Source organism: Danio rerio, chromosome 3 (assembly GCF_052040795.2).
Source record: "Danio rerio strain M-AB ecotype USA chromosome 3, GRCz13ab, whole genome shotgun sequence".
NCBI lineage: Eukaryota > Metazoa > Chordata > Actinopteri > Cypriniformes > Danionidae > Danio > Danio rerio.
The window spans coordinates 56,904,546-56,932,158 of NC_141023.1; the positions used below are offsets into that span (position 1 = coordinate 56,904,546).

At 35.1% G+C, this 27,613-nt stretch overlaps 1 protein-coding gene and 1 long non-coding RNA gene across 3 annotated transcripts in view; both read left to right on the top strand.

Annotated features, from left to right (window-relative positions):
* LOC147846067 (uncharacterized) overlaps nucleotides 1-9,241 on the top strand; it is a 125,804-nt gene extending 116,563 nt beyond the window's left edge. For both annotated transcript variants that reach the window (XR_015481317.1, XR_015481318.1), the window contains exons 4-5: nucleotides 5,937-6,074; nucleotides 7,656-9,241. This is a non-coding gene — a long non-coding RNA (uncharacterized LOC147846067). The remainder of the gene's footprint in view (nucleotides 1-5,936; nucleotides 6,075-7,655) is intronic.
* Nucleotides 1-27,613, top strand: part of LOC147846065 (uncharacterized) — a 700,063-nt gene that overhangs the window by 355,632 nt on the left and 316,818 nt on the right. The window lies entirely within an intron of this gene.

The following is a 27,613-nucleotide window of genomic DNA, read 5'->3' on the forward strand; positions in this document are numbered from 1 at the left end:
AACCAGAGTTCCATTATCCTCCATAGACAGCAAGGTTCTCAAAAAAAAAAAAAATAAATAAATAAATAAAAGAAAAAAACACAAAATCATTCTCAAAACAGACCATATGCCTTCAGTAGCTATGTTTCCATCGACCTATTTTATGCGCATTTTGGATATGCGCATTAAAACCGGTTGACGGAAACGCCATGATGCGCATAAATTTAAAAAATGCAAATAAAAACTTATGCACATAACTGAGTAGGATAAACTTTTTATTCGATAAGAAAAGATGCGCATAAAGTACAAAGGAAACACTTTTACCACACAAATTCCAGCATGCACATTAAAAAAGTTCTTGTGATTTTGTTATTAGAGATCATGTGATGAAAAAAATGTGTGTGAACGGACAAACTAGCAGGCTGAGCACATTATAAAACATCTGAAATGTTGTTTTGGTCATTCTAAATGTCTTACCATTTAAGGATTAGTGTTATTATATTATAAATGACCTCCAGAATCAAGAGCATCTGTGCTCCACGTCTGACACCTTCAAACGTCACTGCGTGTTCACTGCATGTCAGGATTGTCTTCTGAGGTGTTTATTAGAAGAAAATATTGACGCAGCTTCTCCTACTGCGGCAAACTCTGTTTTTACTGTTGATATTTGGCGCCAGATAATCAGGAATTAGGAATCAAGCGCGATATTGTGCGCTTTTACTCGTTGGATGGAAACGCTGCTTTGTTCCCATGTCTTTTATGGGATAATCCAGTTTTACTCATAAAATTCATTCACATTTTTGGATGGAAATATGGCTAGTGATTCAAACAGAATATTATCAAACAATGGGAATAATATTGTGTGCACAAAAACAACAACTTGATTTAATAGTTTCTTCTCTTGTGTCAGTATAGGGTGCCTAAATGGGCCAGAGGCGAGATAGAAAATAAAATAGGACCACTGGTGTAAAAACAGTGAGAAGAAAGCACAAAACCCCCACAATTTTAATATTTAAGTGTTTACATTTTTATTAACTGTAACATATTTAACCTACAGTACATATGTAAAAATTTGTACTCCTATTTGAACGAATAAGTTTGCAAGTATTGCAAAGTACTGTATGCTATGCTATATACTATGTATTATGCAGAGGAGAACACACCTTTAGTTTGAGTTTGCTTTTATTCCTTTCTTTATTGGACTCTGGAAGGATGCTGTTTGGATGCTATTTCATTTCAAATTAAAATTTGATTAAGATCAATGAAAAATAGCAACGACACTTTAAGACACTTTTTTCAGGTTTATATCGAAGGCGAGCAATTTGCAGAGATATGTAGAATCGATGTAGGAATACGGTGCATTATTCTAGTCCACCCAATAGCTGCTCGTGAGTATTGTTATGCACAATAGAATGTGGTGCTCCTGGCTATGTGTCGAATATTTACTGCTTTTATTCCAGCCTGATCTCACGAGAAAGCGCAAGTATTTTACCTTTTGCCAGTTTAGTGGCTAATTCGTACGAATTCGTACAAGTTCAGTCATATGAAATTGTACGATTTTAAAAAGGAGGTGTGGCACCTAACCCCACCCCTAAACCCAACCGTCATTGGGGGATGAGCAAATCGTTCTAAATTGTACGAATTAGATCATACAAATTCATACGCATTAGCCACTAAATCAAAATGTTACGAATTGTCGTGAGATTGTGTTGTGTTATTTATACTGTTGTTGTGTATTTACTATTGTTTTTTAGCCATTTGTCACGTATGAATTATACAGAGCTATTATTTTAAGAAAAAGTGGAGTTTTTTCCTCACCGTTGTTTCACGTTTAAGAGTTTGTATGTTGTGCAATGTGTATTGTTCATGATTTATATACGCTCATCCTCAGGCTTACATTCACAGTAAATATACAAGAGCTCATTGTTCATATATGTGGACTTGTAGTTCGAATTTACATAAAACATTAGTTCCTGACAGTTTTTTAATATAATATATATTTTTTTGAACATGTTTTGACTATCAGAGAGTAAAAACTAAAAATTTTTGCCCAGTTTGCACCATTAAAAATAGTGTTTTTCATATGAAATTGTACGATTTTAAAAAAGAGGTGTGGCACCTAAACCCAACCGTCATTGGGGGATGAGCAAATCGTATTGAATTGTATGAATTAGATCGTACAAATTCATACGCATTAGCCACTAAATCAAACTGTTACAAATTGTTGTGAGATTGTGTTGTGTTATTTATACTGTTTTTGTGTATTTACTATTGTTTTTTAGCCATTTGTCACGTATGAATTATACAGAGCTATTATTTTAAGAAAAAGTTGAGTTTTTTCCTCACTGTTGTTTCACGTTTAAGAGTTTGAATGTTGTGCAATGTGTATTGTTCATGATTTATATACGCTCATCCTCAGGCTTACATTCACAGTAAATATACAAGAGCAGCATTCATGGGGCCCTCCAAGAAACGCGGGCCCCTTACTAGTGGGATAGCATAGTGAGGAAAGGTGGGTCACAAAAGGTCACTTAGCTGCAGCTATATTTACATTGCGGTGAATCAAAACCAGTACGATAATGAGCGAATGACTCTTTAGAGATGATTCTGTTTTTTAAATGAATCATTTAGGTTAAAACATATGAGCTGAAACAATCTGAATAAGTATTCATTGAATGACTGAGTCAGATTCATTTGTGTTGAACTGTCACGTGTCTACGTCAGTACAGTGCAGCACTCATGACCGCAGCCATGAAGTGTTTGGTAAAATGAAAAAGTTTTTAAAAGTAAAGGTGTCGCAGACTTTTGATACGTCTTCAGATCAAGCCAAATCTAAAAAGGAGCCACACAGAAAATAGGATCAGTCCCACCTCGATCTTAGTTTTATTGCCGGCAGATGTCCAGAGGGTGAGGAAGTCCTGCATTGTCTTTTATGCTTAGAAAAGCTTGCAAGTGCTAGCATGAAACCCTTAAAACCTAAACAGCACCTGACAACAAAACATTCTGCAAACGTCATCAAAGGTTGATCATATTCTCTTCTAAAAAAAGAAGAGTATCTTCGTCAACAAAAAATGATCACAGTTACAACCAGCATCCCACAAAAAGCACTTCGAGCCTCATTTAGTACATATCAAATCGCAAAATCCAAAAAGCCACACACCATATATTTTTGACTGCTTTGAATGGATTTTCAATATTAAAATATTATGGTGGGTCTTGAGATTGAATTACTTGCCTAGGTGGGTCCTGGAATGAAAAAGTTTGGGAACCCTTGCCCCAGGCGACTGCCTAAATTGCCTGTTGGATGGGCCAGCACTGGGTGCACATTCACAAGAACACTGTGCTCTTTTTGCGTGCTGTCTTGCTGATGTATTAGACAAGTGTGGTTTTTAAATAGTGTTTGAATTGTTTTTTGTTTTTAAATTGCTTGTGTTATGGTCATATGAGAGGAGCTTGGTATTACAGACAACCAGAAGTCCAATCAGTTACCAATTGTGGACAATGGTAACAGAACTTATATAATTTGACCTCTTAAGGCCTCTTTTTTTACATGCATTTTTTTTTCTCTTTGCTATTTAGGCTTATTGGAACTTAATTAAAATAAAACTTAAGTATCATCTTTATATATAATGTACTTTAAACAAATTATGTTCATATATGTGGACTTGTGGTCCAAAAACTTAAAACACTTTTTCCTGACTGTTTTTTAATATAATACATAGTTTTTTGAACATGTTTTGACTATCAGAGAGTAAAAACAAATATTTTTTCCCATTTTGGACCATTAAAAATAGTGTTTGGGACATTTCATATGCTGCAAAACAGTTGCAGGTTGACACTGTGGGCCCTATCATACACCCGGCGCAATGTGGCGCAAGGCGCGGCGCAATAGTCTTTTGCTACTTTCAGCTCGGCGCAAGGGTCATTTTGAGGTGTTGCACCACACTGTTTAAATAGCAAATGCATTTACGCTCTAATGTGTACCTATAGGTTTTCTAGTCTAAAAAAGCAGGCGTTTTGGTGCGTTGCTGTTTTGAGAAACTGTAAATAGTCGGTTCTTTAGACCAGAACAAAGTCGGTGTATTGTCAGGCGCAAAGTGCGACTGGCGTACACACTACACACAAGATGTAGAGCAATACGCAAATATCTTTACATATGAAAAACATATAATATATTAAGTATATATATATATATATATATATATATATATATATATATATATATATATATATATATATAGGATATAAATATGAATTATTAAAATATTACAAAACATATTAATTTCTAGCCTACATGAATTTAAAAACCACTGCCTTTCTTCATCTCGGGAGGCTTTTTCAGTTCATTCAATTTGCTTTTGTAAAATGTTATTATTATTAGCAGTATTATTTATTACAGTATATACATATTTATGTTTGTTTTATTAAAAACAAGCTTAGATTTGTCCACCTGTCAGGATTTAGACCATATGGGACATAGCTGGTGGATTTTGTAAATAACTCAGTATTTTGACCACAATTTGTTATTATTGTTCATTTATTCGTTTGCTGGAAATTAGAACTGAATTTAGAAATAGTTTTGAAACATATATTTGCACTTAACAAACGAAATTAATTATTTATAGGCTAATTGATGTTTGTGCGGTAAGGTTTCCCTATCCACGAGAGCAAAAGCGAAAGTGAACGTACTTTACGTCATGTTAATAGCAAATGCGCTTATGGCACGACGCAGCTGGCTCTTAAAGGTAATGGGAGATGAGACTCTGATTGGTTTATTCTGAAAACACACCTATAACTCATTAAGAAAATAAACTCAACCCTTTTAGATCATGTGCCACGGAGCAAAGCAGATTTTCCCATCTTTAAATTAGCAAAAATGCGTTCTGACACGTCCTGAAAGCATTTGCGCCCTACATTTTGCACTCTGCGCATGGACCGTCAAAATAGAGCCCTGTATGTCTGTAACAAAATATGAAACATACAAAGTATTTTAAATAGCCACTTAAGAGCTAAAATTTGCTGTCCACGTATGTGGCCACTAAGTCCTAAGAGGTTAAAACAAACCAAAAATATATATTACTGCAAATTGTGCCTAAGTAATCAGATTTACAGTAATAATAAAGTCAAAAAATGGCCATTTCAACAGTGGCTTGTGTGGCCAGCTGTTAAATCAATGCAACACTGTCTTAACATTCAGACAGTTGTGCTGTGTTGTTCACCGTTACATTTTATATGCTCACATGAGTGTCTGAACCATGTACATCTATGGCACAAGACCCTCTCACTTTTTATGACTAATAATATTGGTCACACTCATTTTTATGGTCTCTAATTCAGTGCATATGCCTGTTCACATCAGTTAAATCCATTCCACTTGAGGAAATGAAATACTCAATTGCTGCAGCCTTGATTTCCACACCACTTCTTCCTCAAATCCTTTTTCAGTTGGCTCATTCAGAATCCAAATAAATCAAACTTTACTCTACTCCTTCAACACAAGCTAAACAAATGAATTTGGGAGGCACATATGCAAACTGTTGTAAATCCTACAGCGTTCACCTGATTTGGGTGTAAATACCTTCAAATTAAAGCTGACAGTCTGCAGTTAAAGCACATGTTGTTTGTTTTATTTTTGAATGCATTGTGTTGTATAAGAGCCAACTTGTTAGAAATGTGTCTATGGACCTACTGCTGTAACTAAATATTTATATATACATCCATCAGTATATACATTGCTCAACATATATAAGTACATCCCTAACAAATCTATCTTTTAAATTCATATTTTGAATTGGAAGTTATATAATAATATTCATTTTCAAAATGGGCTGTACGTAGTATGTTCTTGACCCTTATTTAAACTTGAAAAAATGGTGTCAGTGTCACTTTAAATTACAACTGCAACTTCAGTTTCTTTTTCTAAAGCAGTTTTCCCATGTTTCCACTTTTATTTGCAGATGCTAGACTTTGACGAAATGAACTGGAGATTAACATGTCAAAGAAGGCGGAGCTTCATAGCCACACCTACCTATGACATAATCAGCATGGATCAACGGTAGTTCGAAGGTGTTTACCAGCTGGAGTGAACTTTTCCGGTAAGAGCGCTCCCGAAGTCAACTGCGTTTTTAGGTGTAAATGACGTCACTCATGTTTCGTTTTCGCTTATCCAAGGGTCTTTAATGCAAGCCATAGTGGTGGCTAAAAAACTAGTGCTTGACAATTGGAAAGCACCATTATACCTCTCATTCCAGAACTGGATTTCTGACAAGATTTATGTTATTCAGATGGAAAGACTCAGGTTCTTAAGGACTAGCTCCATAAGAAAATATTTGGCTACTTGGGGTTGTTTCTTGATATATTTGACAAATCCAAATCTCAAGAGCATTCCAGGGACCCCTCTGAGGTTTAAGTTGTATACCCCCTCTAGTTTTGATCGTATGTTTTGTGACTGATGCGTTTTTGTCGTTGTTGTTGTTTCTTTTCTTTTTTTTTTTTTATATTGTCCTTTGCATGTCTAAAGTACAAGCAAATATGTGTTGTTGTTCTTTCTCTCTTGTGTGTGTGTGTGTGTGTGTGTGTGTAATGTATGTATATATATATATATATATATATATATATATATATATATATATATATATATATATATATATATATATGTATGTATATATATATATATATATATATATATATATATATATATATATATATATGTATATATATATATATGTGTGTGTGTGTGTTTGTGCGTTTGTGTGTGTGTATGTATCTATATATGTATGTATATATTTGTATGTATATATGTATGTACATATAATGTTACGACCCCCTCGTTTGAATCGCAACTTAAAAGGGCTCAGACAACAAAAGGATATATATGCAACTTATTTATTATACATACAACTAATGGAACAACAAATCGAGAAACAAACAAATGTCTAGGGATAAATAAAGAAGATAACTAACTTTAACTACATGTATGAATAATGCCAAACAAAACCATAAGTTTAAAGAGATGGTCTTGACATGGGGACGGCCAAGTAGCCACACCATCCTCCAGAAGCCAGCACATCACTCTTATTTATATTATCTTAACCAATTGGTGAGCAAGCAGGCAACCAATCAGGATCTGCCACATCCAAACTGGAATCCTGGGGTCGTCACTATATATATATATATATATATATATATATATATATATATATATATATATATATATATATATATATATATATATATATATATATATATATATATATATATATATATATGTAAATATGTAAAATACTGAAGCCAAATCTGGAGCTTATCTAACAAAATACTTTAAAATAACGGTCCAAAAATTTGTACAGCCAAATTTAAATGTCATAGAAAAAAATAAAGAGAAGCAGAAAAGTAAAAAAAAAAATGTAGTTAAAATTTTGTTGGTTGTATTTTATTTGTGCAATATTTTGCTAAAATTAATTGTATTATCTTTAAATTTTCAAATGTATTTGGTGACCTAAATATTATTTTAATAAATATATCTGTTTAATAAATATGGTTAGTTTAAACGCACCATGTACGTAGTATGTTCTTGACCCTTATTTAAACTTGAACAAATAGTGTCAGTGTCACTTTAAATTACAACTGCAACATCAGTTTCTTTTTCTTTCCCATGTTTACATTTTTATTTGCAGACGTCAGACTTCGACGAAATGAACCAGAGATTAACACGTCAAAGAAGGCGGAGCTTCAAAGCCACACCTACCAATGACATAATCAGCATGGATCAATGGTAGTTTGAAGATGTTTACCAGCTGGAGTGAACTTTTCCGGTAAGAGCGCTCCCGAAGTCAACTTCGTTTTGAGTTGTAAATGACGTCACACGTTTCGTTTTTGCTTTTCATTTATCCAATGTATACCAGGAGCCTGTATGTTACCTTAAATGTGCTGTTTAAACATTGATGACAGTACATAGGTGTAGATATTTCACATGCTAGCACAGTGATGTTACACCTCGTCACCAACATATTAGCGAAGTGAGTTGATATGCGCCATGTTGACGGTTTGCATCATTCAATCTTGCACTGATTTGATTGAGAACCTGTTGGTATTGTTGATGTGAGAAGTACACTCCCAGACTCTGGAAAACTCACTCAACCTGATCTGTGTTTGTCAAGCCTCCAGATTGTGGAAAACGATTACGAAAACATACTTGTTTATAGGCCACCATGTCTACCCACAGACATAAAGCAAACAAAATGATTGTATATGTCTGTAACAAATACGCTTCTCACACTCTCTTCACAGCTTCTGGCACTTTCCATGAATACAGTGCACTCCGGTGTCTCGTTTCAGTTTGTTTTTAGACCGTTAAGGGGCATACCTTTTTTTGTTGTTGTGAGAACTATTTAATAACTTTGATATATTATCTAGCGCTGCTTTAAATGCTGGTTTTGGCCCATGTCCACCGATTGCAGTGATAATTTTAACATTGAAAATTGGTTAATATTTAAAAAAATCTGATTAAATATATGTATTTTTTAAATAATCAAAATACATTTTGAAAGTAATTTGATTTGATTGATTTATTTATTTTGAAAAGACAAATCATACACAAAACAATTCTTTAAACAAATTATCTTTCAACATGGTCAAAACGGAGCGGGATGAAGCAAAAGCGTATTATTTTCCCCACCCCATTACTACACTCTTCATTCGCCTATTACTTGTCTTTTTTTTTTTTGTTCTTGTCTCTTCTTTTTACATGAGACATATAAGCTTTACATGAGACTCATTTTATCCTTTTAGCATCTTTAACATATTATATATTTGATTCCATTTGTACATTTACATTTAGAACATAGACCCAAACAATACATATTATTGCAAACAGCCATTAATTATGTTTTTATCATACCTTTCTCATTTTGGTCTTTTAAATATCCTCTATTAATCATTTTATTAATTTAATAATATATATTTTTGCAACTTTTTAAATTGATTAATATCCTGACATTGAGAATCTGACTTTTCCATAATTTCACACCACATGCAGACATACACACATTTTTTAAAAAGTTGTCCTTGTTTTCAACCTCTTAAGATTTCTTCTCTCAGATTATATCCTCCTTGTTTTTTTTTCAAAACACTTTTGTATGTGTTTCGGAAGTAATTTATTCCTAGCTTTAAACATGAATTGTGCTGTTTTAAATTTAACCAAATTATTGAACTTGAGTGTCTTCAATTTAAAAAAATAAAGGATTTGTATGCTTCAGATAAACCACTTTTCTATTATTCTAAATACTTTTTTTTCTGTATTGTACATAGGGATCATAAGCTAGATTTATATGTATTCCGCCAAATTTTCACACAATAACTGATATATGACAACATAAGTGTGTTATGATATCTTGCTTTATACCCTATTGCTACAGTTTTGAGTAATTTTGATATCACATTATTTATTTGTGATTTTTAACACATTTTGTCATCTAATACAACACCAAGAAACTTAATTGCATATATTCTTTCTATAAATTCATTATTATTTTTTAAATCTATATTATGACTACTTTTTAATATTCCAAATAACAATAAAACCTTTGTTTTACTTAAATTTAATGAAAATTTGTTTACGTCAAACCACAATGTCAAATTATTAATTTCTGTTTTAATTAACCCCATAAGTTTTAGCTAATTACTATGGAGCCAGATCAGTCTGAATAATAGTAAATTTTTTAAAAATAATAATTCATTCGTCCACAACACAATTCACGTTTACAAAATTCGTAAACTCAAAACACGATTCGTAAATACACAAATCCAATTCATCAATTCAGAACATGATTTGTAATTACGCATATCCAATTTGTCAATTTAAAACACGATTCGTAAATACACTAATCCAACTCGTAAATTCAAAACATGATTTGTAAATACTCAAATACAATTTATCAATTCAAAACGTGATTTGTAAATACACATTCAGTTTGTCAGTTCAAAACAAGATTTGTAAATACACATGCAAATCGTAAATTCAAAACATGATTCATAAATGCACAAATCCAATTTGTCAGTTCAAAGCATGATTTGTAAATATCAAGTCAATTTGTAAATTCAAAATGCTATTTGTAAATGCTTAAATCCAACTCGTAAATTCAAGACATGGTTTGTAAATACACAAAGCCAATTTGTAAATTCAAAACACAATTTAAAAAATACACCAGTCCAATTTATAAATTCAAAATAAGATTTTAAAATTCACAAATCCGATTCATAAATTCAAATCACGATCCGTAAATACACAAATCAAATTTGTAAATTAAAAACATGATTCAAAAACAGACAAATCAAATTCATAAAATCAAAGATGATTCAAAAATACATAACTCTAATACGTAAACTCAAAACATAATTCGTAAATACACAAATCCAATTTGTTAAATCAAACACAATTTCAAAAATACACAATTCAAATTCATTTGGTGAAAATATTCCTGCTTTTTACTTGTGAATTCACAAATTGTGTGTTGTATTCATGAATCGTGTTATGAATATACAAATTGGTTTTGTGTATTTTCGAGTCGTTTTTTGAATTTACAAATTTTGTAAACGTAAATTGTTCTGTGCATGACTTTCATTTTGTAAATGTATTATTTTTGAGACAGATCTGGCTCCATAAATTATCCCCAGAACAAAAGATACTTGCATCATCCGCAAATAAAATAATCTTAAACAACTCTGCTATCTCACACTTATCATTAATGTAAATTATAAACAATATTGGACCTAAAACTGATCCTTGTTGTATGCCACACTCAACCTTAAGCTCATATTTAGTAGCGTATCCTCTTGGCTACTTTAAGAGTTTGTTGTTATTTGACTTTCATCTGAAAGTAAAAACGTAAAGACTCTCCATTCCCAAGCAGGTCCTCTTTCAGATAGGATTCAGGTCCATGACTCACCGAGGAGGCTTTACATCATGGGCCCCAGCACTGTTAGCCGGCTGCTTTAATTGCTTCTCTTGTGTGCCACTGCCAAGTTGGATCCCTACAGTGTGAAAAAAGAGGCCAGAACAGCATCAGTCCCGAAGGCTTGTTTGACTGTTCTTAGCCAGTTGGGCTAATCCCGTGTTCTTGGCTTATGGGACCTTTAGAAGGTTTAAGAGTGCTGGCATGTAGCGAGATCTGTCAGTCTGCTGGACTATAGGAGAGCTGTGGTTAATTTGTTTGAGAGGAACAGACCGCTGCAGAGGGAGGACAGCCTTTTGTGGCTGTTTTAAAGCTGAGTATGGTTGGTTGTTTTAAAAGAGGTAGGGGGGGGGCGGGGGGGGGTACAACTTGTACAACTCTCCTACAGTTAAACAGATGAGTTTTATAATTATCATTTAGCCAATCTCCGGGTCTGTTTTTTTAGCTTAGCTTTGCATACATCATTAATCAGGTTAGACTATTAGCATCTTACTCAAAAATTAAAAAAAAAAAAAAAAGTTGACTTGACTGGTACATTGTGTACCAAGTCTGGTAGAAAATAAAATTAAAAAAAGTTTCCATTTTCTAGTTATTTTCGTATACAGTATATTTTGAATGATATGCATTCTGGCGTAATAATCAAGGAGCTTCACTGCAGCAGGTGCAACGATATTATGCAGCCCCTGAAAATAGTGCATAGCAAGATTGTCTGAATGGATTAAAAATATATATTTTTTTTTACAATTACAAGAAACCGATAGCAACAATCCGTTTAAGTTCAAAAACTAATCCTATTGAGTACTGTGAACTTAATCCATTTGAGTAAACAAAGCGATTTGAGCACTGTAAAAGCCAATAAATGAAGAAACTCATTACCCTCAACACTGAGTGCAAAACTCTTTTCAAATAAGTAGAATTAACCTTCAGTCAATTTTGAGTGAGCTACACTCAACTCATTTGATAAAGTTGGCTTTTGGGTTTTACAGTGTATGAAAGCACTGATGCACTGTATGATCTCTAAAGCTCTCGTCAGAGTGTTTTTGCAGAGTTTGCACACAGTTTGTGTTTGTTTGCCGCACTGCACAGCTGTCATTTCACTCTGGCTCACCGCTGATGTGCAGGTAAAGTGAGTTTGCGTCTGTAAACACAGCGCCCCCTCTGTTCAAAACATGTATCGCAAATGTGTTCAACATGATTTTCAACCAGCTCACGGTGAAACGTTACATGCCTTACTGTAAAAGTCTTCCTAACAGTTAAACTCCAGTGGAGTAGTAAATCAAGCTTATTTCCAAAGAAAGTGGAGTGTTGCTTTAAAGTTGTGAGTCATTGAAAAGAAGAAGAGGAAGCTGTGTGGTTGATTGTAATTACAAACTTATATCTAACAGTTTCATGTGGGTGAGTAGTGAAGCGGCACTGAGCGGTTGTATTGCGGTTGATCTGTGATATATGGTTTAATTTGTGTGTGTGTGTGTGTGTGTGTGTGTGTGTGTGTGCTATCCTGCAGTTTTTTGGCTTCATCCATAGCCCACAACCCTGGGAGAGTCTACCTCTCGTTCCAAGATTACTCAACTGTGCCAGAGCATGTCAAAGCATAAACTGCTACAGTAATGGCCCATGGATGAGCGTATTATTGAGCAAGCAAACTTTACTCTTTCACAACTGCTTGTGTGTGTGTGTGTGTGTGAACATTCAGGTTTAATGGTCGCCGTGCTCTTTCCAAACACCCTGTAAAGTCAGTATGGAGTGATGAGTGTGTCGGTGTGTGTACAGACTTGTAAGTATCATGTGCTCGCGTGTTGTGATTAAAGGTGCCGGTAAAGTGATGGAGGACGGATGACGGATAACGGTGAGGCCCGGCCAGTTTTTCTGGTTCCCTGTTTGGGACTCAGGCAGTCAAGCGACGGCTTGCCCTCTGCGCTCCTCCCAGAGCCTGGGAACGAGCTCACCGCTGTGCCTCTGCCTCTCCACTCACACTTGGGAGCCTTTCCCATCCATTTCATGTTTGTTATTTTCCTGTGTGGACTTGTGTGTTGCAAAGAAAGAAAAAAGGGGGAAAAAAAGTGGGGGGGCGGGCGAGGGAAAGGAAGGGGGTTGTAAAAAAAGATGAAGTGCTCTTATATTTCCTAAACAATATTCTGAGAAAAAAGCTTTTTAAGATGCATGAATATTCGTCTTTTCTGTGGTAAAGGGAACTGACGTGAAGTATTTGTTTAATGTCACTGGAACAAACTCTGACATTGTGCTTCTGCTACACAGGCCTTTGCCAGGACATGCAGTGCTTGGCTTTTTGTTTTGTCACTGTCCTTGAGGCCGTTCATCACATTTAGATTTATATTTTCAGGGAAAAGTTCGGCCGTAAATGAATATTCTGTCATCGTTTATGCGCCCTCATGTTGTTCCAGACCCGTATATATGGCTTTCTTTGTTCGCTGAAACACAAAAGGAGACATTCTGGAGAATGTTTCGGTCTTTGTTTGTAATGCAGTTACGATTATTAGGAACTGGAAATTTCACGCTTCCAAGAACAGCCAGAAAACACACATACTGTATATCAGATATACAGATGAAGTCAGAATTATTAGCATCCTGTTTATTTTTTTCCCCAATTTCTGTTTATCGGAGAGAAGATTTTTTTCAGCACATTTCTAAACATAATAGTTTTAATAACTTATTTCTAATAACTGATTTATTTTATCTTTGCCATGATGACAGTACATAATATTTGACTAGATGTTTTTCAAGAGACTTCTATACAGCTTAAAGTGTCATTTAAAGGCTTCACAGGGTTAATTGGGTTAACTATTCAGGTTAGGTTAATTAGGCAAGTTATTGTATAACAATGATTTTTTTGTAGACTATCGAAAATATATATAGCTTAAAGGGGCTAATAATTTTGTCCTTAAATTGCTGCTTAAAAATTTAAAGCTACTTTAATTCTAGCCGAAATAAAACAAATAAGACTTTCTCCGGAAGAAAAAAATATTTTCAGACATACTGTGAAAATTTCCTTGCTCTGTTAAACTGAATTTGGGAAATATTAAAAAAAAAAAAAAAAAATCAAAGGGGGGCTAATAATTCTGGCTTTAACTGTATGTATGGGTTTTATAAGGAATGATATGAACCTGTCTGTGACCTGTAATCCAAGTTTAATATCTTTATCTTTTTGGTTTGTAGAGCTGTATGCTTTTATTTTGTATGCAAATTAATAAATATGGTAACACTTTAGTTTAAGTATACCAAATCTCACTAAATAAGTGGCTTGCAGGGGCAGACTTCGTGACTATAGATTTTTTCTCTGTATTTTTTTAAAATAATGTCCATGTTAAAAAGTATTTAAATACAGCTGAAGTCAGAATTATTAGCCCCCCTGTTTATTCCCCCCAATTTCTGTTTAACAGAGAGATTTTTTTTCAACACATTTCTAAACATAATAGTTTTAATAACTCATTTCTAATAACTGAATTATTTAATTTTTTCCATGATGACAGTAAATAATATTTGACTTAATATATTTCAAGATACTAGTATTCAGCTAAAGTGACATTTAAAGGCTTAACTGGGTTAATTATATATGCTGCCCTTAGGAACTATAATGATAAAGTTTAGAATTAGATGTCATTGCTATGCAGATGACACACAGCTTAACATACCTATCCAAAACAATGATAGCTCAAGCCTCAAGAGATTAGAAGATTGTCTTCGCAAAATCAAACTCTGGCTCATCGACAAATTTATGCTTTCGAAGATAAAACCCGAGTTAATCTTTTTGGTCCTCCACAGCATTCTAGCAAACCACCTACTGATCTTGGTGTATTAAACTGTTACCTCGCCTCTGAAGTTAAAAACCTTGAGTTTCTACTAGACAGTAGTCTAAAACTTGACAAACTAATCAGTAAGTTCAAGTTAAAAGTTCACTTGAAATCCTAAAAATAAACTAAATATAAGTTTGTCTATCACTCAGGACCATTTAAGCACACATTCAGAAGCCTGAGAACACAGTGCAAAAGTCAAATAAGCTTGAGGATCCTTTGCATACTTTTTGAAGCTCAGTCCATTTATTTTACTTGGATATTACAGTCATTACATTCCTCATGACTTTCAGAAAGTTCATAAAGATTTATAGTTTGTGGAAGCTCTTCTTTATATTTATATAAACTGAGTTTGTTTCATGTAAAAACTCCTCTTTTTCTCCAAAATTAAAATGTATCTCACAACTGTAAGTTTACAAAAAAAGATATTATGTCAGTGATTTTACAATTAAGAAACTTTCTTTGTTTTGTGAAAAGCCTAAATTCACAAGTATGAGACATTTAGTCACAATTCAAAAAAGAAACTTTATAATTACTATAATAACTATGTATAGAATTTTTAAAAAGTTTACCTTGCAATTCTGAGAAGAAAAAAAGAATGGTCAAGTTTATAAGACGTCAATTCACATTTCAGAGAAAATGGTCTTATTTTAGGCTAGCAATATTTCTGATTTAAAATGATCTTTTTTTTTGCAAAAACTTAAATAAAAAACATTAGAATACAATATTTATTTTAGATCAAAATATTTATGATCCCTTTTGTTTTCATACCTCTAGTTTGAAAAACATCAGGAAAGTGGGTGAGTCCAGCTTTGTTTAGGTGAGAGTGTTGAGTGGCGAAAGAGGGAAGGGTTTGCATAAAAAAGGAGTTAGAATACTTGCACTGGCTGATTGTCATGGAGGCAACACCAACACAGACTCAGGGGAGATAGACAGTGACTAGGTTTACATGGACATCAGTAATCAAATTATTTACCTTAACCTGAATAAGACAATAATATGATTAATGTTTACATGAGTTGCTTATTGGATGTTCCTTTCATGATCACGTTTTACATGTTATAGCACACAGATCGATTAACATCACTCCGTCACCACACTATTCATATTTACTCCAGAGTTTCGCGTAATTTCTAGTTCTATTCTTTATTTGTCAACTTTAAATGCAGTTTGACACTTCCATTCAGGAACATTGTATGCATGCCCCTCGTGACAAACAAGATAACGGGGAACTGCTGGAAGAGTGTATTTTTAATGTAATTTTTGATACAGCACACCGAATGGGAGAAACAAAAATCCTCCGCGATTTTACAGTAACTTAGATGCAGAGACTCAATAGGTGCAGATAATAGCGTCAAACAGCCATGTGTGTTTAGACTATCCTGTCACAAAATGCGGCAAAAACCATACGCTGTAAAAATACTACATGACGGTAATAGTTAGATTAAGGTGTTTACATTCGGAGAGCAGCCTTTACAGCACATCTTTCAGTCCAAAATATTGTGGTGATATTAATGTACTTTTAACTTAGTTTTGATTAGGTGTTACGTGAAGTGAACGCTGACAACAGGGTGCGGATCCAAAAGCAGGTGTATTATGCAGAGAATGGTCAGGCGGGCAACAGTAAATACAGGAGCAAACAAATGTACAGAATCATAGCCAGTAAACAGGCAGCATACAGGAATAAACAAACAAAACTAAGCTATGGTCTTACACGGCAGGGCAAAACAAGGAAAATGCATCGTAATATTTACTATACAGTTCAACACAGGGATGGGCAAACTTGATCCTCGAGGGCCGGGGTCCCTGCAGAGTTTTGTTCCAACACTAGTCAAACACACCTGAACAAACTAATCAGTGTCTTCAAGATCACTTGAACTCTATAGGGAGGTCTGTTTGAATAGGGTTGCAGCTAAACTATGCAGGACACTGGCCCTCTAGGATCAAGTTTGCCCACACCTGGTTTAACAAGACTCAGCAACATCTTTGTGTTTGTGTGTTGACTTTATAGTCCATATAATCAGTTTGTGAGTGGCTTCAGCTGTGTGTGTTTGCAATCAGAGAGGATCCAGGCCAGGTGTGTGAGTGGTGCATGACTGGATAATGTAGTTCTTTTGCTGGCAGATTTGTAGTTCTCCAGAGATCTGCACAGGCTGGATCGCTGGTTATTGTGACACTAAGGCATGCCTTTAAAAATGAAAGAGTACTGCTGAGAATACTAACCAACTTTGCCATCTGAATTTTGACCGCACACCTACCAAATCTGTAGAGACAGAACAATCAACACAATTTGGATCTGCATCTTTTCATTAAAGAAGACGAGTGGCAAATCTGGATTTCACCATTTCTAGATGTGGAAAGCTCTCAGGTTAAAAAAAGTTCCTTACAAACATATTTTTATTGCATGTTAGCAGACCACTGTAATCCACACATGTGAGTACAGCTGTGCACTCAAAGCAGGGAAATGGAAACAAAACCTTTGTTTCAGCACTTTTATAAACGCAACACTGACAACCCATGTCTCCAAACTATTTTTCTTCCACTTGGTTTAATTACGATTTACAACACAATGTGGCGTCTCTTAGCCATCTTCGTCTTCGAAGCTATTATGCATATTAATAAATTGCACATCATTCACAATAGAGCGGGCTGATTGGTTCGAACATAGTCTTTCTCATGAATTAATGACAAAAACTCAAAGACATCACATTCTACTGGCTGGTTTAGACATCCAGTTTCCACGCTAGAATTTTACTTTTTTTATTATTATATTTTAGGGGTTTTCACCTTTTTATTGGACAGGACAGTAGAGAGAATTGACAGGAAAGTCTGGGGAGCAGAGAGAGGGGAAGATTAGCATAGGACCTTAAAGCAGGAATCGAACTCGGGTTACCATGAACACCAGAGTACATGTGACGGTGCACTTTTCACTACGCCATGGCCGTGACTGTAATGCCTCGAGTTCACTTAAGGACGGCACAGGCTCGCAAGATTATCAGATACATAGATTATTATAATTACTCAGAAGGAAGAACACTGGAAGGACACGGGGTGAAGACAAGCAACAAACGAGACATTAACAGAGAGAATACCGGACAATGAATAAACTAAATGAAGGGGTATATATACAGGAACATAATGGCACTTATTGTACACAGGGGATGAACACAGGTGAAGGTGATGAACATTTACAATTGGCGGGAACTGAAACAAAGGAGCACATGGGGAAGGTCACATGATGAAAACAAACGCTTAAGGAAGACTGGGTGTGAGTGAAGTTGCTTTAAAATTTATTTTCAAACTGGAAGAACAAATTTGTTTAAAATAACAAAATAATAACCAATTTTCACTTTTTTGTGTAAAATATAGGTGTCCTAATAGTGTTTTTAGCAATGTGGGACACATGTATGACTGTCAACGTATCAAAAAAAAAAAAAAAGAAAGTGTTTTGTGACCGTTTAAACTATTAAATCTGAAACTTTATATTGTTGCCCTCGTGTTGGTTTAATTGCTTCTAAGACACTGTGATCAAGCACATTTGCTGCATGATTCAACATATATAAGTGCACAACGAAGCCAAAAAGCCACTGTATTTCTACACTTGATATAGTTTAGTCATCTGATGACACTTTGTTCCAGTCACTGAGCGGAAGGGTGAGTCTCAGGGCTTCTCAGCAGGCAGATTTGTCATCTGGAGGTGTGACATTGAACCAGAAAGCATCTGTTGTCCAACCCGTGAAATGCCAGCGTGGAGTGTTTGTGAGGGGGAAATCGATGGAGCTGAGTGGCCTCTCTGTGTGTTCACGCTGCGCCCGAGGGCTCGGTCTGCACGTACAGTATGTGTTGTGTCAGCAGTGGGTTTTGTATGTTTGAGAGAGTGGGCATGCGTTGGAGAGAGTGGGGCTCGACCCCTGACCCCCCCGGATTATGCTTTAGCCTCAGGAGATGAGGAATACAGGGTCTTCTTGCCAGCCTCCCCACGCCCTGCACCGAGCCACATTCCGAGGGACACTTTTCCCACCAAAACTCAAACACACAACTCTATTCTTTCCTGGCAGAAGACCAGGAAAAGTGGGTGTTCACATGAGAGGATTCAGCATTCTGCTCATGCTGCTGGTGACCCCACATGTGAGGCCACAAGCCAGTTCACCCAGCAGGCCCACTGCCAGGGAACACACACTGGACTCTGTCACACACCAATCAGACCCACAACTGTGTGTATAATTAATATATTTATATATATATATATATATATATATATATATATATATATATATATATATATATATATATATATATATATATATATATATATATATATGTGTGTGTGTGTGTGTGTGTGTGTGTGTGTGTGTGTGTGTGTGTGTGTGTGTGTGTGTGTGTGTGTGTGTGTGTAATGTTAGATAACTAAGTAAGCATATTAGAAAACTAAGTTATCTAATATGCAAATTTCACTTTCTTTATGGTGATTGATTGATCATAATTGTGTGTTGACAGTGTGTGTATAATGAAAAATATCCAAACATGATCGTAAATCATGAGCAATGTCACAGAACAAGCAGAATCTGTACAATCAGACATCAGGCCACGCCCACACATGCTGCTGTTTTTGCAAATTAAGACATTGCTTTGAGCGAGTTCTACTCAGACCTGTAAACAGGTAGGGCAAAAAATTGAATATGATCAAAATATCAGATCTTTGCATTAAGACTTGCAATGTGAGCACAGCCGCATGTTTTAATCATATGTACATGGTCTTTATTCAATCTTTATAAATCTTTGCATGGTAAATATTCAACTTCACATTCATGTTCATCAAACCACTCTACCAGTCTTACTATGTGTATTGGTGCATTATCCTCCTGATACACAGCACCGTCTGTTTGAACCAATAGGTGCATATGAAGAAAAAAAAAAAAATCAGACCTCTTTTCTTGTAAATGAGCATTTTCTATTAGGCTCGTGTAATTAGATTTAGAGGTTTCATTTTATATTTAATGATAGGGTTATTAGCTAGTAAATAAAATATATATTTTTTTTCCAAAAATGTCACTTTAGACAATTCTTTGGTTTTTAACAAGGTAGATTTTCTTTTGCGTCAAAACCGGCTAAATCCACTTGTGCTTTTATGCAAAAACCTCTAAATCCACCTATTGGGATGAGACAGTGTAATTAGCTGAAAAATCGCTAAAACATTACACCACCTAAAATTTAAAATGTAAAATCTGTCAAGTAAGTGGCGGTTCATCCGCTGTGATAAACCAGAAAAAAAGCAGAAGGAAAATGACTGAATGGAATCTGTCAAGTAAGTGCATTAATAAATAACATTGAAACTGACATTAAATCTTAACATTCTGTTGTCATTTCTGATATTTGAGATTATTACACACAATTCCCTATAATAACAATGTGATTTTTTTTGTTTAATTGTTGCAAATATATTACAAATAAAAAAAGCTGAAAATCACATGTACATAAGTATTCATATGAATGTCGTGAAGCTCTAAATTGAGCTCGGATATATTCTGTTTCCACTGATCATTCTTGAGATGTTTCAGAAGCTTAATTGGAGTTCACCTGTGGTAAATTCAGTTGTTTGGACATGATTTGAAAAGGCATACACCTGTCTATATAAGGTCCCAGGGTTGACGGTGCATGTCAAAGAACAAACCAAGCATGAAGACAAAGGAATTGTATGTAGACCCCAGAGAGAGGATTGTCTCGAGGCACAAGGCTGGGGAAGGTTAAAAAAAATTTTCTGCTGCTTTTAAAGTGTCAATGAAAGATGTTTGGAACCACCAGGACTCTTTCTAGGGCTGGCCGGCCAACCTAAGCTGAGTAATCGAGGGAGAAGAACCTTAGTCAAGGAGGTGATCAATAACCCAATGGTCACTCTGTCTGAGCTCCAGCGTTCTACTGTGCAGAAGAGAACCTTAAGGACAAGAGAAGGATCAACAATCTGTCAGCAATCCAGCAATCAGGCCTTTATGGTAGAGTGGCCACTCTCACCTGAAATTTACTAAAAGGCACTTGAAGGACTCTCAGACGATAAGAAACTAAATTCTCTGGTCTGATGAGACTAAAATTGAACTCTTTGGAATGAATGCCTTGAATAAGTTACTTTTAGAGAAAACCAGGCATGGCTCATCATCAGGCTAATACTATCCCATGACCCACAGCACACCGTCAAAATGTCAAAGGAGTGGCTTCACAACAACTCCGTGAATGTCTTTAAGGGGTCCAGCCAGAGCCCAGACCTAAATTCTATTGAACACCTTTAGCGAGATCTAAAAATGACTTTACACCGTCGCCTTCCATCCAACCTGATAGAGCTTGAGAGGTATTGCAAAGATGAATGGATAAATATTCCCAAAGACAGGTGTGGCAAGCTTGTGGCATCATATTCTAAAAGACTTGAGGCTGTAATTGCTGCCAAAAGTGCATCAACAAAGAATTGAGCAAAGGCTGTGTATACTTGTGTACTTGTGATTTGTTGAGGTTTGTTTTATTTTTTAATACATTTGCATATATATATATATATATATATATATATATATATATATATATATATATATATATATATATATATATATAAAATAAAATAAATGTTTACATAAATCTTTCTAACATACATTTATTTTAAGAGTAAAACATGTTTTATTTAGACAGCTTTTTTGCAGTGTTTAAACCTTTCCAAATCTCTGATTTCTGATAGTCAGACTTTATCTTGTGAACTGAGAACCAGTTTGAAACGTTTCATTACAGTGGAAATTTACTGCAAAGAAGCAGGAAACTTTCTCAACACTGTCTAGTAAAAACAAGATAAAAAGATATGCCATTCGTGATCGTTTCTTTCCAGTGGAAACACCCACACATGGATTTTGGACTTAATGTGGTATGTCTACAAACGAGAGAAGATTTCCTGTTGTCATTCATATATTTGTGAGAGATATGTTTTTGCTTTTGTAGGTTTTGTAAGATAAGACTTAAGCCGGATTGAGACTACTCAATATCTTTCGACTCAGATGATGCAATTTTGGCTCGTTTTATTGTGCCATGGACAAGAAACACACACTGCTGCCTTATTAATCACCACTTGATGTCTTTATTGACATACATGATGTCATCAAGAAGCCAGAACTACTGACTGTTTCCGAAACAAGAGTGTAAACAACAAACGGCTTGTTTCTGTGCTCCTATTGGTCAAGATTACACGTGTGGCTATGGAGGATTGAAAAATGAAGCAATTTTTGTTTGTACATTTTGGAGCATAGAAACAGCTCTGGTTGTCAGAAAACTATTGATTCTTCCTTCCCTATGCCCATTGTTATTTATGAGTCACTGCGTTACTCTACGCCAAATGGATTGTGCCAAAAATGAGGCTGATATCATGTATTCCGAACCTGGCAGATTTTTGGCTTTCTGTTGTTCTTCAACAAAGGCAGGAAATGACCTTCACAGATAAATGGCTCTGGTCCCTGTAGAACAGCTGTAAGAGTTTCTGGACAAAATAAATAAGACAGAGTGTTGTTCAGATCACTAACAGAATGACAACACCGTCTGCAGCGCACAGAGAAGATGATAGAATGGAGGGGAATCTGAGAAGGCAAAAATCAAGCTAGTAAGTGGAAAAATAGGGGAATTTATGAGGCAAGATGTAATGGTGATATATTTAACCCTTGTGCTTTAACATGGAAGATGATACAAAGACAATAATGTCCATATACAAAATGAAAAAGAACAGAAAACTATCCTATCATATTTGTACTTTTGAGTCTACTAGCATCAGCGATTCCATTTTTTAAAAAAGTTTTATTCTTCTTCGTATTTAATACTTTTTAAAATTACTTTTTACTTAATGCCACTGTTGTTGTTTTGTTTTTAAAACAAGTCCCACTTTATATTAATTTGCCTTAATTACTGTGTACTTACATTAAAACTAATCATTTGGTACATTCTGTACTTACAGGTTCTTAAATGGTACATCTGTAATTACATTTATAATTACGTTGTTGACTAGGGATGTAACGGTATCAGAATTTCACGGTACGATAATACCTCGGTATGAATGGCATGGTACGGTATTTATTGAATCATTTACAGGAAAAACAAAACTAATGAAAAGACTCGAAAAAAATGTCAAAAGTGTTTATTTACCTTAGCACTGAACATATCAATGACATACAAATTAGCCATCTATCTGTAAGTTTCGAACAGGAACTTCAATTTTTCAATTTTAATAACAAAAAACTATTAAACCATATAAAAAAAAGTTTCTATTTAGTATTGTTGAAAACTCATCACATTCAACATTTTATCACTCACTCACTTAGATAGAGATGGGTTTTTTAAGGAAAATTATCATATAACTATAATCTGGTAAAAGCTGGGATCTCTGGGCATTTACAATGTCCCCTGCAACAGAAAAAAAAAAAACCTCTCATTTGGGACTGAAGTTTCTGGAACAGAGAGATATGATTTAGCCAAGGTTGACAGCAGTGGGTATTGTTGTGCATTGTCTTTCCACCACTTGAGAGGACAAGCCATGAGTGAGATAGAGGTCTCTTTGCGGTACAAGTCAATGTCTGCATCAATCTAACAAGTGTGTTGTGTTCTGCATGAACGTCATGACTGTTTTTAGTCGTATTCCCCGACTTATATTTCACCACATTCTGGCAGTGCCTGCATACTTTTTTTTTTCTTTGTCTGTAACCTTTTCTCCTTTTTCGTATCTTTTTAGAAAGAAACCGAAATGCTTCCACACATCTGATTTAAAACTCACTTTAGGTTTGATCATTTCCAGCTCTTTTTCTTTCCCTGCTACTAGCAACACACTCCATTTCCACATTACTGGATCTGTAGTGACAACAGACCACAAAATATGATGGCCACGCCTAGGCTGATGGGAATTGTAGTTCCCACTACCTTCCGTTCGTTTCATTTGCCTAAGCAAACTTTTCTCAGAAATATAGTTTTATTGAGTCATGCGCCTACGGTAATATTGAAACAAATTACTATTGCGGTATGACGTATTTACAATATTGTTACATCCCTATTGTTGACCCATCTTAACCCACGTAAACCCATATCACCTATAAACCAGATCCCACCTTAATAGAATCAGAAGTGTTGTTAAAAAAATATGAACAAAGTAAGCATAATGTAGTTATATGTTTGAATAGAGTGGAAAACTATGACATCACCTTGTAGGTGAATCGGCAGCTAGCATAAAACTCGTTCCCTCGATAAAATCCCTATAGGATTTTCCCATTGACTTTTTAAAGATGGCGAATAAGCTCTGTGTTCAAACACTTGATTACGCTTACACGTTTAGTCCAGCCGGATAATCCTCACATGAAAATACAACTTTGAGCACTTTTTTTGGATCTTTAATGCAAACCAAGAATTGAAAAGCTAACATTAGGCTGTAAATGGGTACAGTGCCCTCGGCGCGCTCGCCTGTGATGTCAGCACCACCCTGCTACAGACAACTTTTTATTTTTAATAAAAATTTTTAATAAGACAACAAGCTTATTTTTAGAAATATGGTCCATGACAAAGATTTAATCTCTCAGTTTATTATATTATAATGCACTCTATATATTATAAACAAATAAATACGCAAAAACACATAGACCTACATGCATTTTGGACCGTTTTTATGTAGGAAATACATCTGTTATGCTTTACGCTTGTTGTAAAAGTTTTAAAACTGTATGTATAAATGTGCCTACATAGTATTATCATCAGACATATAAATAAGTGTATCGCTCGCGTGCACAATGCCTGCTTATCTTAGCAGACGACAGAAATGAGGCGTGAGGAACAAGTCTATCAAATTACTGCAAGTTCCATCACAGAGACAGAGCAACATTCAATATATCTTTTAATTTCAAGAAGTACAGCGAAAAGCAGCCCATACAGTCACATCTGCTATACATTTTATGGAGGAGTGTAAATATTGCAGTTAAAATAGAGTTACATGTGTTCAGATGTAGAAATAAATGAAGAAAAATCACTTGATCTCGTTAAAATGACAGTATTTTTACACATTTATTCACACGTTTGCATTACTGAGAGCAGGAAAGAGACAGGCTGCACTGGTAAGTAGTATCTTCTTAATATCGTTTATTAAAATAAATGATCAACATATTAATCTGTCTTGACAGTCTCTACATGTGAAGGCATTATCTACACACAATATAAATTCCCAATTAGAAAAACACTACAAACTATAAATAGACTATTTATGAAAATACTTAAATCACAGACAAATCCAAATGTCTAACACAAGCGAGCTGCGCTCCAGACTAGCTAAGCTTGATGACGTATAATGTCTCAGACACTGCCTGTAGTCCCATTTAGCAACTTCATAGCATCCGTCATTTTAAAAAAGCATAACCGATTTAAAAACTCAAGAGTCTGATGTAACAGACGTGTTTTATGTCGTAGAACAAAACGTGAAAGTATCTTGAGTTTGTGTTTGCCACAAACCTTATGTAAGCAATTTTACTTAAGCGATTTTAAACCCCATAAAAAAAAAAACATTTACTTTGGGACGAGGGAACCGGAACTGCTAAAATGTTTACTCGCTTTCAAGTTTTTGCATGCAAATTTACGTCATAGTTCCTCCACTCTATTAAATACCACCTCAGCTTCATTTATGAATTGCGAGGTCCCGAAACAGATTGGGGTAGTGAATCCGACATGTTACCTGAGGATGGAGACGTGTCGCGCATGAAAGTGGAAGAGGAGGGTGAGGCATAGGATTGCGGAGGGGTATCGCGGACGAAAGTGAACAGGGTTGGGGAGTCGGGGAAGAAAATGATCGGTAAAATGAGGTGCCAGACCAGATTTCAGAGGTGTCGGTGTTTGTGTTTCGGCACAAATAAGCCCTGGATACCACTTAATACATAGTGGAACAAAAAAAAAAAAAAATCAATAAAATAAATAATTTTCCAAATACTAAAGGCCTAAATATTTGGAAGCTAATACTCTCTTTGATAAGAAACAACATACATTTTCATTAATATTGGGATTATTATGTTTTTTTGTATCGGCAGAATATTCATAAACAAACTTCTCAGTTTTAACATCATATATATTTTGGGCCCTATCATACACCCAACACAATAAGGTACAAAATGTGTTTGGTGCGATTTGTTGCTAATTTTAGACCCGTGCAACCCAAATTTTTACATTTAGCACCATGTTGTTTAGATGGCAAATCTATTTCTAGAACGGAGGTGTGTCTAGGCGTAATGTTGGCGCATTGTGGAACTGAAATAGACCGAGCCATGCATTGACCAAAGAAAAGCTGGTCTAAAGTGGAGCACAGAGCATGTTAGTTATGCACCTATGCACGTCTAAGCGCGTACACATTGCTTAATACACACAGGATGTACAGCAATACACAAATATCTTTACATATGAAAAACAATGGAGTAAAGGAGTAAAAAGTAAAGAGTAAGGAAAAGGCCGAATGGAAGAGGCTCGTTCTTGGCTCGCGTGCTGCAGATGGTCTGTTTAACTGTTTCCTCGCTAGTGAAGCAGTCAGCTGTCCCACTTAAAAGTCCGCCATGTACAGTAAATAGAAAATGTGCCATGGCACAACGCAACTGAGTCGTAAAGGGAATGGGAGATGATTGGTTTAATGCACATTATGCTCCAACCACAGCCAAACCTGTATGTGCGTGTATATCTACAGTATGTCTGAAAGTCAAAATCAGCTCACTGAGGCATGTTTGTGTTCTGATTAGGCCAGTTTTATGTGGCAAAGACATGAAAACAATCTGGAAAGAGAAAATGAATAATGTCTGTTCACATTGTAGTGATAGTGCTTTTAAAATCTGAATGGAGCTATAATCTGTGTGTAAAAAAGTATTTTAATGCAAACTTTTTTTGCTTAAAAAATGTATCTTGGTAAAGCTTAAATGTTGGTTCCCCAGCCTGTTTATAGATTCTGAGTAAGGAATATTGGATTGATTTTAAGAATCCACTGGCAATAAATGGATGCACTGAAATTAAAGAAGCAATGATGGGAGTTGAGAGAAAGAGAGAGAGAGACTTTGAGAGAGAAAAGAGAGAGAGAGACTTTGAGCTTAGAGTTTTGGCACATGTTCACATAGACTCTGGATGTTTGCCTGCACAGCCTTGGAAAATGTCAAAGACACACCTAAAAGAATTAATGTGCTGTCCAGGGAAATTATTCTCTACATCAGTAGACCTCTTTTTCCTATTACAAATATCTGGATAGCTTTACAACACAATGCATGGAGTTGAAAACCAACATTTTCCACATTCCACAGAATGTCATACATGTTTTTGTGGACGTTTTATGTAAATATTTACTTTTTTTTTAACGTAAAATTAAAATAACTTTAACACCAAACTAGTTTGAGTTACTTTTTTTCTATTGAACACAAAAGAAGATATTTTGAACAATGTTAGAACCTGGTAACCACTTGAAAAACAAGTATACCATGGAATAAATGGTTGTTTTTTTCCAGCATTCTTCAGTATATCTTTCGTTGTGTTCAATAGGAAAGAAACTCAACTCAAAATAGGTCTTTGACAACTGATGTGTGAGAAAATGTCCATTGTTGTTGAACTATCCTTTTAAATGTAATAAAATCAGCTGTCAGTCAATTAATATTATGCTTCTTGATGTCGTGAATTGGTCACATGATCCTCCATCATTCTATTCTTCATTTTTTAAATATTATTTCTGTTATTATATTACCATCAATTTGATTTAAAAGAACAGAACTTCAAATTCGTTTGAAAGAGTTGTAAGGAAAACTTTTTATAACCATAATAACAAACCTGGTGAAGCAGTGGCGCAGTAGGTAGTGCTGTTGCCTCACAGCAAGA